This window comes from Pipra filicauda, unplaced genomic scaffold, assembly GCF_003945595.2.
Source record: "Pipra filicauda isolate LSUMZ 115617 unplaced genomic scaffold, ASM394559v2 scaffold971_size43328_pilon, whole genome shotgun sequence".
NCBI lineage: Eukaryota > Metazoa > Chordata > Aves > Passeriformes > Pipridae > Pipra > Pipra filicauda.
The window spans coordinates 1-12,196 of record NW_024105166.1 but is presented as its reverse complement, the minus strand read 5'-3'; the positions used below and the strand labels follow the sequence as shown (position 1 = coordinate 12,196).

Genomic DNA, 12,196 nt, shown 5'->3' with positions numbered 1-12,196 from the left:
GAAATCCTGCTGGGGGGGAAAACAAGGGGTGAGTGCGTTGCCTTGGGGGTTCCTCCTGCCCAAGTTCAGCTCTAGGACTCACCGGGCATCTTGTGTCCATAAAAACCCCCAGAACACCAACATTCAGCCCAAAAACCCCTCCCAGGAGTTCCCCCTCTCTGCTCTCTGGGGTTTCCGGGGTCCCCCCTGTCTGGCCTGATGGCACTTCTGCCTGCATTGGGGGTCCCCCTTCTCCGGGCTGCTGGGGGTCCCACAGCATCGGGGGGTTCCCACTCGCCGGGGTCCCCTTGAGTGTTGCCAGGGGGGTCCCAGGGCTCACTTCTCCCCACTCTGCCTCCCGGGGCCGGCCGGCCCTCCTCTCTCGCCTCCCACCCTCGCAAACCTCTTGGCGCTCTCGGCTCCCACCCCGCCTCAAGGCCCCCCCTCCTCTCCACACTCCAAGGCCTTCCCCCTCTCTGGGACCCCCGCTTAAGGGGCCCGGCGCTCCCTCTCTGCTCCCCCCCCTCCAGCATTCCGGGGGTCCCCCAGCTCTGGGATCGCCCCTCTCCGCTCTCCCCACTCCGCGGCTACCGGGGTTCCCCCCCGGCTCTCACGGGGGGCCCCCAAACCGCTCTCGCCCCCCCCGCCATTGCCGAGCCACCCCCAGGACCTTTGGGCTGCTCTTCTTTGTGCTCCCGCTCGGCTCCTCCCTCGGCTGGGCCGCCGCTTTTGGCGGGTTTCCTCCTCCGGGATCCGCCCCCTGCAGCCCTTCCCCCCCTGGCCCAGCCCCCTTGGGCCCCCCTTGGGCCCCCCTTGGGCCCCCCTTGGGCCCCCCTTGCCCAATAAGTCTGATTATTCAGACAAGCAATTGGTTTTAATCCACAAAACCCAAATGTAGAACCCAGCACCCTGGACCATGAACAAAGTGCTGTTCCTTGGGCCCCCCCCTAATCCAAAGTAATGGGAGAGGGGATAAAAAACCTACTGGTGAGAGAGCTGTTGCAGTCTGGTCAAAAGTGGTGGTTGCAGTCCAGTTGAGGGGGGTGGTCTCAGGCTGGTTGAGAGCGGTGAGCTGCAGTCCTCCTCTGGATCCCACGAGTGGTAAAAAGGTTCCGAAACTCCAGGTTTATATATTCTCCAGTTCAGGCAGGAATGCCCAGTCCTCCCCTCAGAGCGGGGAATTCCATAAAAGGCTATGAGGATACTCAGAGCGGGGAATTTAATAAAAGGGCCTAAACTCGGTCTATTATAAATATTATAATTAGACGTAGCAATCATATGAATATGTATGTAACATGTTGCAATCACTCGTAGAAATTGTATAAAATGCTGTAATTTCACTGGAGAGACAGAGCAGTTTGTCCAGCACGAGCTGGCTGCTCTCCAGCGTTGCCTAATAAACAAACCTCGCTGCTTAAAGACTAACTCTTGTCTCTGAGCAGTTCTCTGCGCCTTCTTGGGGGCAAAATTGGCATCATGGGGCAACTTGGAGCAACTGGGACCATGCTGGGGTAACTGTGATTGTACTGAGATCATACAGGGATCATACAGGGATCATAATGGGAGCAACTGGGTCTCTGCCCTGAGCAACTGGGAGCAACTGGGATCACACTGGGAGGAACTGGGAGCAACTGCGACTACACTGGGGGTAACTGGGGTCATACTGGGATCACAGTGGGAACAGCTTGGTCCATGCTGGGGGCAATGGGATCATCTTGGGAGCCATTGGACCCACAGTGAGGGTGACTGGGGTCATACTGGGAGTGACTGGGAGCATTCTGAGGGCAGGTGGGACCATGCTGGTGGAACTGGAATATACTGAGAGCAAGTTGGGTCATACTGGGAGTGACTGGGATCATACTGGGAGCAACTAGGACCACATTGGGAGTGACTGGGAGTGGCTGTGAGCAACTGGGACTATGCTGGCAGCTACTGGGGGCAACTGGGAGTGAGTGGGACCACATTGACTTCAACTGGGATATACTGAGAGAGACCAGGAGTGACTGGGATCATTCTGAGACTGACTGGGATCATAGTGGGAGTGACTGGGAGTGCCAGGGATCATCCTGGGAGCAACTGGAACCATAGTCAGTGAGTGGGAGGAACTGGGAGCCTGCTGGGGGCAAATGGCTTTATCCTGGGAGTGCCAGGGCATGTCTGGGTTCATCCTGGCTGTGAGTGCCACCATCTGGGGTGTCACTGGGATCCTCCTGGGATGGTCCTGGGAGGGACTGGGAGGGAGTGGAACTCTAGTGGGGTGACTGGGAGTGACAGGGATGATACTGGGAGTGACTGAAACACAGTCACTGGGTGAATGGGAGCAACTGGAACCACGCTGAGGGCAACTGGGCTCATACTGGGCTCATACTGGGCTCATACTGGGAGTGACTGCAATAATACTGGGAGTATGTGAGAGGCACTGCAACCATACTGGGGGTGACTGGGATCAAACTGGATTCATACTGGAAGTGTCTGCAAGTTCCTGGGATCATACCGGGGGTGACTAGACTCAGAGTGGGATCATCCTGGGAGCAACTGGGACCATGCAGGGGCAAATGGCATCGTCCAGGCAGTGACTGAAAGTGCCTGGGGTCAGACTGGACTCAGACTGGGAGTCCCTGAGAGGGAAAGGAACCATCCTGGAGGGACTGGGAGCAACTGGGACCACCTTTGAGGGCAATCCAGTTGGGAGTGACTGGGAGTGACTGGGATCATACTGGCAGTGACTGGAACTACATAGAGGGGAACTTGGAGCCAGTGGGGCCATGCTGGAAGTATGGTGGAACTGGGAGTAATGGGGAGTGACAGGGTGCATGCTGGAGGCAACTGGCATAGACTGGGAGTGACTGGGATTTTACTGATGGGAACTGGAAGCATCCGGGGGCAAGTGGATGTAACTGGGTATGACTGTGAGCATGCTGAGGGCAACTGGGATCTACTGGGAGAGTCTGCAACCATCCTGGGGGTGACTGGGACCACACTGGGAGTGACTTGGACTGGGAGCACCTGGGAGTGACTGGATGTACAAAGGGGCAACTGGGATTGACTGGGACCATGTTGGGGGAAGACTGGGACCATACTTGGATTGAGTGGATCTGTGCTGGAGGCAACTGGGAGCAGCTTGGCCCATGCTGGGGTAACTGTGATTGTACTGGGATCATACCAGGATCATACAGGGATCATATGAGGAGTGACTGGGTCAATCCTAGGGTCAACTGGGAGCAGCCGGGATCACACTTGGAGGAACTGGGAGCAAGTGGGACCACGCTGGGGACAAGTGGGATCACACTGGGATCCCAGTGGGAGCAGCTTGGCCCATGCATGGGCAACTGGGCCCACAGTGAGGGTGACTGGGTTCATACTGGGAGTGACTGGGAACATTCTGAGAGCAGTTGGGACCATGCTGGTGCAACTGGGATATACTGGGAGGAAGTATGCTGGAGGCAACTGGGATCATAGTGGGAGTGACTGGGAGCACACTGGGAGTGACTGGGAGTGGCTGTGAGCAACTGGGATCATGCTGGAAGGTACTGGAAATGACCGGGAGTGAGTGGGACCACACTGGGGGCAACTGGGATATAGTGGGAGACACCAGGACTGACTGGGATTATACTGGGACTGACTGGGAGCAACTGGGACCTCGCAGGGGGTAACTTGGATCCTACTAGGAGAGACTGGAATCAGACTGGGAGTGACTGGGATCATGCTGGGATCAGACTGGGCATGCCTAAAAGTGACTGAGATCATCCTGGGGGTGACTGGGCCCATCCTGGGGGTGACTGGGCCCATCCTGGGGGTGACTGGGAGCCCCTGGGCCCGTGCTGGGAGCCCCTGGGCCCCCCTGGCTGGAACTGCTTTCCCTCCTGCGGGTTCTTGGCAAAGGCCCCAAAGCACAAACTCTGCTCCGAGCCCTCGGGGCGTTTCCTCCCTTTGGGCAGCAGCAGCTCCTGCGCCCTGAACAGGCTCCTGTCCCCTGCAAACACTTCACCTGCCTTTGACCTGGGAGCTCTCAGTGACTCACACATTTACTGAATGTTTAAACTTGCCTTTTTCTCTTTTTTTTCTTCTTTTTTTGTCTTTCTTTCCTCTTTATCCTTTCTAAAATTCCCTCTCCCCTCTCCTTCCCTCCTGTCTCTGTTCCCCTCCCCACCCTCTGTCCTTTGTGCCGCAACCATGACCCAGTTGCTCCCAGTATGATCCTGGGCACTGACAGTCACTCCCAGGATGGTTCCAGTATGGTCCTGATCACTCCCACTATCATCCCAGTCACTCCCAGTCACTCCCAATTGGATTCCAGTTGCCCCCAAGGCAGTCCCAGTTGCTCCCATTTTCCCCCAGGATGGTTCCTTTCCCTCTCAGGGACATCCAGTCTGAGTCCAGTATGGCCCCAGGCACTTTCAGTCACTGCCTGGACGATGCCATTTGCCCCCTGCATAGTCCCAGTTGCTCCCAGTATGATCCCACTATGAGTCCAGTCACACCCAGTATGATCCCAGGAACTTGCAAGCACTTCCAGTACGAATCCAGTTTGATCCCAGTCATCCCCAGTATGGTTTCAGTCCCTCTCCCATACTCCCAGTCTTATTGCAGTCACTCCCAGGATGGTCCCAGTATGAGCCCAGCAGGGGCCCAGCTGCTCCCACTCTGATCCCAGTTGCCCCCAGTGTGGTTGCTCCAGGATGGATCAGGAATGGGGAGCCCTTTGTGCCCCCCCCTTGTGTCACCCTGTTCTGGGGGAGCTTTGGGGGGACATCTGCACCCCCACACGGCATCCAACACATCCCAAAGTGTGCTGGGACCCCCTTAAACCACCCCACAGCCCCCAAGGAACCCCCAAACCCACTCAGAGCCCACCCAGGACCCCACCTAACCCCTTTTTTGAGGAGACATTTATGGGCTCTGGTGTTACTGGGAGCCCTTCCCACTGCAGGTGAGGAGCTCTTGGGTGAGAGGGGGTGTTGGGAAGGTGGGTTTGGTGAGTCAGAGGGGATAAAAGGGGTGGTGGGACCCCAAAGTGAGTGGGAGGAGAGTGGGACCCCCCAAAAGTGGAGGTGGAGAACGACTGAGAATTGGGGGCTGATGGGAAAGAGGTGGGAGAGGTCAGAAGAGTGGGGAAAAGGGGAGGGTGGGACCCCCAAACTGAGCATGAGGGGGTTGGGTGTGGAAGATATTACAGAAACCTGGTCCACAACAGTTGGGGATTGGGGGAATGATGTGTAAGGGGTGGGAGAGGGGAAAAAAGTGGGGGTTGGGACTTCATAAGTGATCCTGGGCGGGCTGGGAATTGAGGGGAACCATGGAAAAACCCTTCTCAGAGAGAAAATTGGGTGACCCGAGTCCTGGATGCTTTTAGGAAAGAGGTCTGAACATTTCTTGAAGAATGGAGGGGGGTGACTTTTTTATTCTTGACCTTTCCAGTTCTCCCTTTGGGGGCAGGATGTCCTCTGGGCCAATGTTTTGTTCCCTTTGCAGTGAGTGCAGCCTCAGAGGGCTGAGCCCTCTCTGGCTGGGCTTGGCCTCTCCTGCAGAGACTCAGGCCTGGCTGGGCTGCCCCAGGTAGACGCTGCAGGAAGAAGAGCTCAGGCCGCCTGGCTCTGGTGTCCCTGGGGCTCAGCCTGTGCCCCATTGCTGGGCAGGGGCTGAGCCCCACCTCTGCCTGGGGGCCTTGGCCAAAGGGCTGGCAAGGAAGAGGCCCAGCAGCCTTGGGGCCTGCCCAGCTTTCCTCCTCCCTGGGAGCTCTCAGTCCTCCCCTGACACCGTGTGGGCCCAAGGCCTTGCTGGCTTCGGGCTCACGGCCCGCCGGCACCATCCCAGCGGCCTGACCCCCCTCCTTCATCAAAAGCCCTCCTGGTAATTCCCAAGCCTGTACCTGGCTCTCATCCCCTCTCTGTCCTCTTCCCAATCCCCTGGTCAATCCCAACATCCCAGGACAGGGATCCCGGTTGCTTGGCTGCACTCCCACCTAGTTCCATATGCTGGGCCATGATATCCCAGCGCTGGAGCAGCCAGGTCAGCAGGGGCTCTCCCAGCTGGAGGCTGAAATCTTTTCACATCTCTCACAGCTCATCTGGGGATGGGGATCTGGTGATTATCTCTGGCCCTGCCTCTTGCTCCTGTTCTGAGGGCTCTGCTTCCCCTTCATCCCTCACTAACTGAGCTGATTTGGTCTTGGATTTCTTCTGTAGAGGGGCAGCTGCTACTGGCACAGGTTGTTCCTCTGCAGTTTGAGTGGCCACGGTACCTCTTGGTCTCCTTTCCTCCTCCTCCCCCTGAGGGCACTGGGTCTTAGTTTAACAAGATTCCAACTTAGAAATTAAGAGACTTCAGGTGGAAGTGTGGAAAAGGAAAAGAAGCAGCTTTTTATTAACAAAATCTGAATAAACAACAAATGGTGCAACCAAAAACTTTGAGAAGAAACCAAACAAAGTCCCAAATGCCCAGGTGGGGGGGAGAAACTGTCCCGGCAGTTCAAAGCTCTCGCAGCCCCGTGTGCTCGCAGCCAGCAGTGAAGGAGTCCCTTTTCCCAGGGGCAGTCCCCAAAGCAGAACACCTCGCTCCCAGATGGGTCAGGCTCTCTCTCTCTCTCTCTCTCTCTCTCTCTCTCTCTCTCGGTTGCTCTCCACGAGGTGTCCCAGGGGGAAAAAACTTCCTCTCAGGAAAAGAGAAGAAGGTGGCCAAAACCAGCTCCCGCTCTGTCCGGTCCCGGACAAACCCCAAAAGCCCCCGAACAAAGGCCCCCCCGCCCTCCCCGCGGCCACCGCGGTGTCCCCGAGAGCCGCCCTCCCCCCACTGCCCCTGCCCAGCGCCTGCGGCTCCGCTCCAACCCACCCCATCCCGGGAGACACAGATGGCAATGGGGGGGACACTGGGAAACAATTCCAACACCTCTTTTCAAACCTCTGACACCTGCTTCCCAGACATTCCCAAAGAAGGGGCTTCCCGTGGCCCCGAGCCAGGGACCGACCTTTGTATTGAACCAACTCCTGGAGAGACACGTTCCCATCCCTGTCCCCATTCCCATTCCTGGGGTTCCCATCCCTGTCCCCATTCCCATTCCTGGGGTTCCCATCCCTCTCCCCATTCCAATTCCTGGGGTTCCCATCCCTGTCCCCATTCCCACTTCCTGCTGTGCCAACCTGCTCCCAGTGTCCCCGTTCCTGTCCCCACTATCCCTATCCTGGTCTCCCATGTCCCCATTCTCATTCCCGGTGTCCCAATTCCCATTCCTGGTGACTCCAACCTGCTCCCAATGTCCCCATTCCCATTCCTGGAGTTCCCATTCCCATTCCTGCTGTCCCCAACCTGCTCCCAGTGTCCCCATCCCTGTCCCCTATGTCCCCATCCCAGTCCCCCCTGTCCCCATTCCCATTCCTGGTTCCCACAGAGGAACTGCTGGATGCCGGAGGAGGGAGCCAGGATTTATTGCCCAAAGCAGGAGATTTTCACACCCAAATTAAAGCCTCAGGAATAATTGTGGTCCTGGGTTTCACACGGGAAAAAGCAGGAAGTTGATCCATCGGGAAGAGCTGCAGGGGGGCCGGGGTGGGTGGGAGCAGCGGGATGAGCTCTGCCAGCAGCTCCTGCCTTTCCACAGGGAGAGGGAAGGGGCGGATCCAGCTCCAGGATCGCTCAGGCCGTGATTCCTGCTGGGATGAGAGTGGGGAAAGGAGTCACCATGTCCCTGTTCCCATCCCAGGGGATGGATCTGGCTGTGGAGCCCAGGGAGAGTAGGAACTGCTCCGGACTCCCTCCTGATCCTGCTCTGTCCATCCCACCCCAATCCCACTCCATCCATCCCACGCCAATCCCACTCCAGAATCCAGCCCTGATCCCAGTCCACAATTCCACCTGAGCCCACTCTGGAATCCTGCCCTGAGCTGGAATCCCCTTCCAATCCCACTCCAGCCATTAGGCCCCCATTCCCCTCTGGAATCCCGGCCTCCATCCTGGGATCCCTGCCCAGAGGATCTGGATCCACACACGCTGCTGGGACTCACTGGTGGGTGCGGGGTCGTATCCATTCCCCTCCCTCTTCCCTATGGAAAGAAAGTGGGATCAGCACCCGTGGCACAGGATCCCCGGAATGCTGCCGGGCGGATCCGTGCCCCTTCCCGACCCCCATCCCGGGAGTTACCGGATCGGAGCTTCCAGACACCGACTCCCAGGAGGCCGATGATGATGATGATGGCAGCGATGACGGACACAGTGTCCTAGTTAGAACAGCTGGGACCGATTCCTCACTGGATGGGTGTAGCCCAAAACTGTGGATTCTCTGGCCTTCCATGCCATTTTCCCAGGAACTGTTGTCAGGAGAGGCCTGCGAGGTGGGGGGGATGTCCTGAGCACCCTCCTACCCTTTTATGGACTGAACATCCTCATAGCCTTTTATGGAATTCCCCACTCTGAGGGGAGGACTGATCATTCTTTTATGGAATTGCCCGCTGTGAGGGGAGGACTGGGCATTCCTGCCAGAACTGGAGAATATATAAACCTGGAGTTTCAGAACCTTTTTAGCACTCGTGGGATCCAGAGGAGGACTGCAGCTCACCACTCTCAACCAGGCTGAGACCACCACCCTCAACTGGACTGCAATCACCATTTTTGACCAGACTGCAACAGCTCTCCCACCAGTAGGTTTTTTTCCCCTCTCCCTTTACTTTGGACTCGGGGGGGACCCAAGGGATACCACTTTGTTCATGCCCCGGGGTTCTGGGTTCTACATTTGGGTTTTGTGGATTAAAACCAATTGCTTGTCTGTATAATCAGACTTATTGGGCAAGGGGGGCCCAAGGGGGGCCCAAGGGGGGTCCAAGGGGGGCCCAACGGGGCTGGGCCAGGGGGGGAAGGGCTGCAGGGGGTGGATCCTGGAGGAGGAAACCCGCCAAAAGCGGCGGCCCAGGCGAGGGAGGAGCCGAGCGGGAGCACAAAGAAGAGCAGCCCAAAGGTCCTGGGGGTGGCTCGGCAATGGCGGGGGGGGCGAGAGCGGTTTGGGGGCCCCCCGTGAGAGCCGGGGGGGAACCCCGGTAGCCGCAGAGTGGGGAGAGCGGAGAGGGGCGATCCCGGAGCTGGGGGACCCCCGGAATGCTGGAGGGGGGGGAGCAGAGAGGGAGCGCCGGGCCCCTTAAGCGGGGGTCCCGGAGAGGGGGAAGGCCCGGAGAGGAGGGGGGGCCTTGAGGCGGGGTGGGAGCCGAGAGCGCCAAGAGGTTTGCGAGGGTGGGAGGCGAGAGAGGAGGGCCGGCCGGCCCCGGGAGGCAGAGTGGGGAGAAGTGAGCCCTGGGACCCCCCTGGCAACACTCAAGGGGACCCCAGAGAGTGGGAACCCCCTGGAGCCGCGGCAGCCCGAAGAAGGGGGACCCCCAATGCAGGCAGAAGTGCCATCAGGCCAGACAGGGGGGACCCCCCTAACCCCAGAGAGCAGAGAGGGGGAACTCCTGGGATGGGATTTTGGGCTGAATGTTGTTGTTTTGGGGGGTTTTATGGGCACAAGATGCCCTGTGCGTTCTAGGGATGGACTTGGGCAGGAGGAACCCCCAAGGCAATGCGCTCACCCCTTGTTTTTCTCCCCTCCCCGGCGGTCGGGGCCGTGCTGTTGTTCCCGATCCCGGCCGGCTGACCCAAGAGCCCGGCCACGTGTGCGGGGCCCGATCCGCTCCCTGCTCTCGTTGCCCCGGGGCAGCCTCTGGTGTCCCCCCGACTGTGGGGGCGTTTTGTTGGCTCGGGCACAGGCGGCCCTTGTGCGGGGCTGTGTGCCGGGGGGCTGTTGGGGGTCCCCGGTGGGTGTTTTGGGGCGGTGTCAGGATGGGTTGTGGGCAGAGCCCCGTGGGTGGTCTGGGGGCTGCAGGTCCCCCCCTTGTTGGGGGTTGGTGTTGGTGGGTCAGGCCCCGGCGGCTCCATTGTGAGCCCGGTGTGGGCGGGGGGGGCTGGTCCGGGGGAGCCGGAGGGAGCCGAGGCAGCGGGTTTGGGGAGCCCTCGGGAGAGCCGGGGGTGGGGGGAGGAAGGGCGGGAGCCCCGGACTGTGGAGAGCGGAGCAGGGCGATCCCAGAGCTGGGGGACCCCCGGCAGGCTGGAGGGGGGAGCAGGGAGAGGGAGGAGCCCCGGGAGCCCCGGGAGGCTGCAAGGGGGGTCCCAGAGAAGGGGGAGCCTGGGAAGTGGGGACCCCTGGGATCCCCGGGCCAAGAAAGTGGAGAAGGCGGAGAGGGGGAACGTCTGGGAACCCGGCCCCCTGAAGCAGAGAGTGAGGGGAGAAGGGACCCCTGGGACCCCCAAAAGCCCCGGCATCCCTAAGCGGGACCCCCAGCAGCCCAGAGAGGGGAGAGCCCGGAAGGTAAAGGTGCAGAGAGGGGAAACCTCTGGGAGGGTTTTTTTGAGCTGAATCTTCATATTTTGGAGTATTTTTTTTGCTGACTCTTGATCTTTTGCAAATTTGCGGGGAGTTAGAATCATAGAATCATAGAATCATAGAATCATAGAATCGATTGGGTTGGAGAAGACCTCCGAGATCATCCAGTCCAACCCTTGGTCCAAATCCAGTCCATTTACTAGATCATGGCACTCAGTGCCACGTCCAATCTGCGTTTAAAAATCTCCAGGGATGGTGAATCCACCACCTCTCTGGGCAGCCCATTCCAATGCCTGATTACTCTCTCTGTACAGAATTTTCTCCTGATATCCAACTTAAATTTCCCCTGGCGGAGCTTAAGCCCGTGCCCCCTTGTCCTATTGCTGAGTGCCTGAGAGAAGAGACCAACCCCCACCTGGCTAGAACTTCCCTTCAGGTAGTTATAGATGGTGATGAGTCATCTCTGAGCCTCCTCTTGTCCAGGCTAAACAACCCCAGCTCCCTCAGCCTCTCCCCATAGGACTTATGCTCCAGTCCCTTCACCAGCCTTGTTGCTCTTCTCTGGACCCGCTCCAGATCGGAGTTTGTGCTGGTTTTTTTTCCCAAATCTTGTTGTTTTTTTTTTTCTGGGCTGAATGTTGGTGTTTTGGAGGTTTTCAGGGACACAGGATGCCCGGTGAGTTCCAGAGATGGACTTGGGCAACACACTCACCCCCTTTTTCCCCCCCATCCATCAGGATTTCTGCTTCCCAAAGCTTGGTCGGATGGAGGAGGAGGCTGCGAGGAAGAGGAAGATGCCGCGGGCCCCCCAGGCAGGTGAGGAGGAAGTCAGTGCCCCTTTGGGTCGGTCTTTTGTCTTTTGTGGCCGTCCTGCTGGGGCCGGAGTTGGGGGGATGTCCTTGGGCTTCCCTGTGGGCCGGAGGCAAATCCCCTGCGTGTCCTTGTTGCTTCCTGCCCCAGGCCCCGAGGTGAGGCCGGAGGCGCGGAGGACAAATCCCGGCGGCAGAGCCTGGTGGGAGAGGCCGTTTTGAAGGGCTCCCCGGCGCAGGAAGGCAGCGGGGAGGAAAAGGGCCGGAGATGCCCCCGCAGGAGGGGCTGCAAAGCCAGCCCAGGGGGCTGTGAGGAGGAAAGAGCCAGCGTGTGCCGGGAAGGCGGCCGGAGCTTGAGGCGGAGCTGCGAGCTGGTGGTCCCTGAGCAGCCTCCCAGCAGGGAAAAGCCCTTCAGGTGTTTGGAATGTGGGAAGAGCTTCAGCAAGAGATCTGACCTCCTGAGGCACCAGCACATCCACACTGGGGAACGGCCCTACACGTGTGAGGAGTGTGGGAAGAGCTTCAGTGACAGCTCCAACCTCCGCAAGCACTGTTGCATCCACAGTGGGGAACGGCCCTACACGTGTGAGGAGTGTGGGAAGAGCTTCAGGGACAGCTCCAACCTCCGCAAGCACTGTCGCATCCACACCGGGGAACAGCCTTACACCTGTGCGGAGTGTGGGAAGAACTTCAATCACAGCTCCAACCTGCTCCGACACCATATGATCCACAGTGGGGAAAGGTCCTACATGTGTGAGGAATGTGGGAAGAGCTTCACTCGGAGCTCCGACCTGCTTCGACACCAGATGATCCACAGTGGGGAAGGCCCTACACGTGTGCGGAGTGTGGGAAGAGCTTCAGGGACAGCTCCAGCCTTTGCAAACACTGTTGCATCCACACTAGAGAATGGCCCTACAAGAGCTTGGAATGTGGGAAGAGCTTCAGCACAAGCCCCAAGCTGCTCAGGCACCAGCACATCCACACTGGGGAACAGCCCTACACGTGTAGGGAATGTGGGACAGCTCCACCCTCTACACCCACCGTCGCCTCCACATCAGGGAGAGGCCCT

At 58.8% G+C, this 12,196-nt stretch overlaps 1 long non-coding RNA gene across 1 annotated transcript; it reads right to left on the bottom strand.

The window, feature by feature from the left end:
* Positions 1–7,379: 7,379 nt before the first annotated feature.
* On the bottom strand, positions 7,380–8,219 carry LOC113997519. Its single transcript, XR_003544130.2, has 3 exons — positions 8,114–8,219; positions 7,977–8,015; positions 7,380–7,625 (listed from the first exon to the last, which is right to left on the bottom strand). It is a non-coding gene; the product is annotated as an uncharacterized LOC113997519 (long non-coding RNA).
* Positions 8,220–12,196: the final 3,977 nt, after the last annotated feature.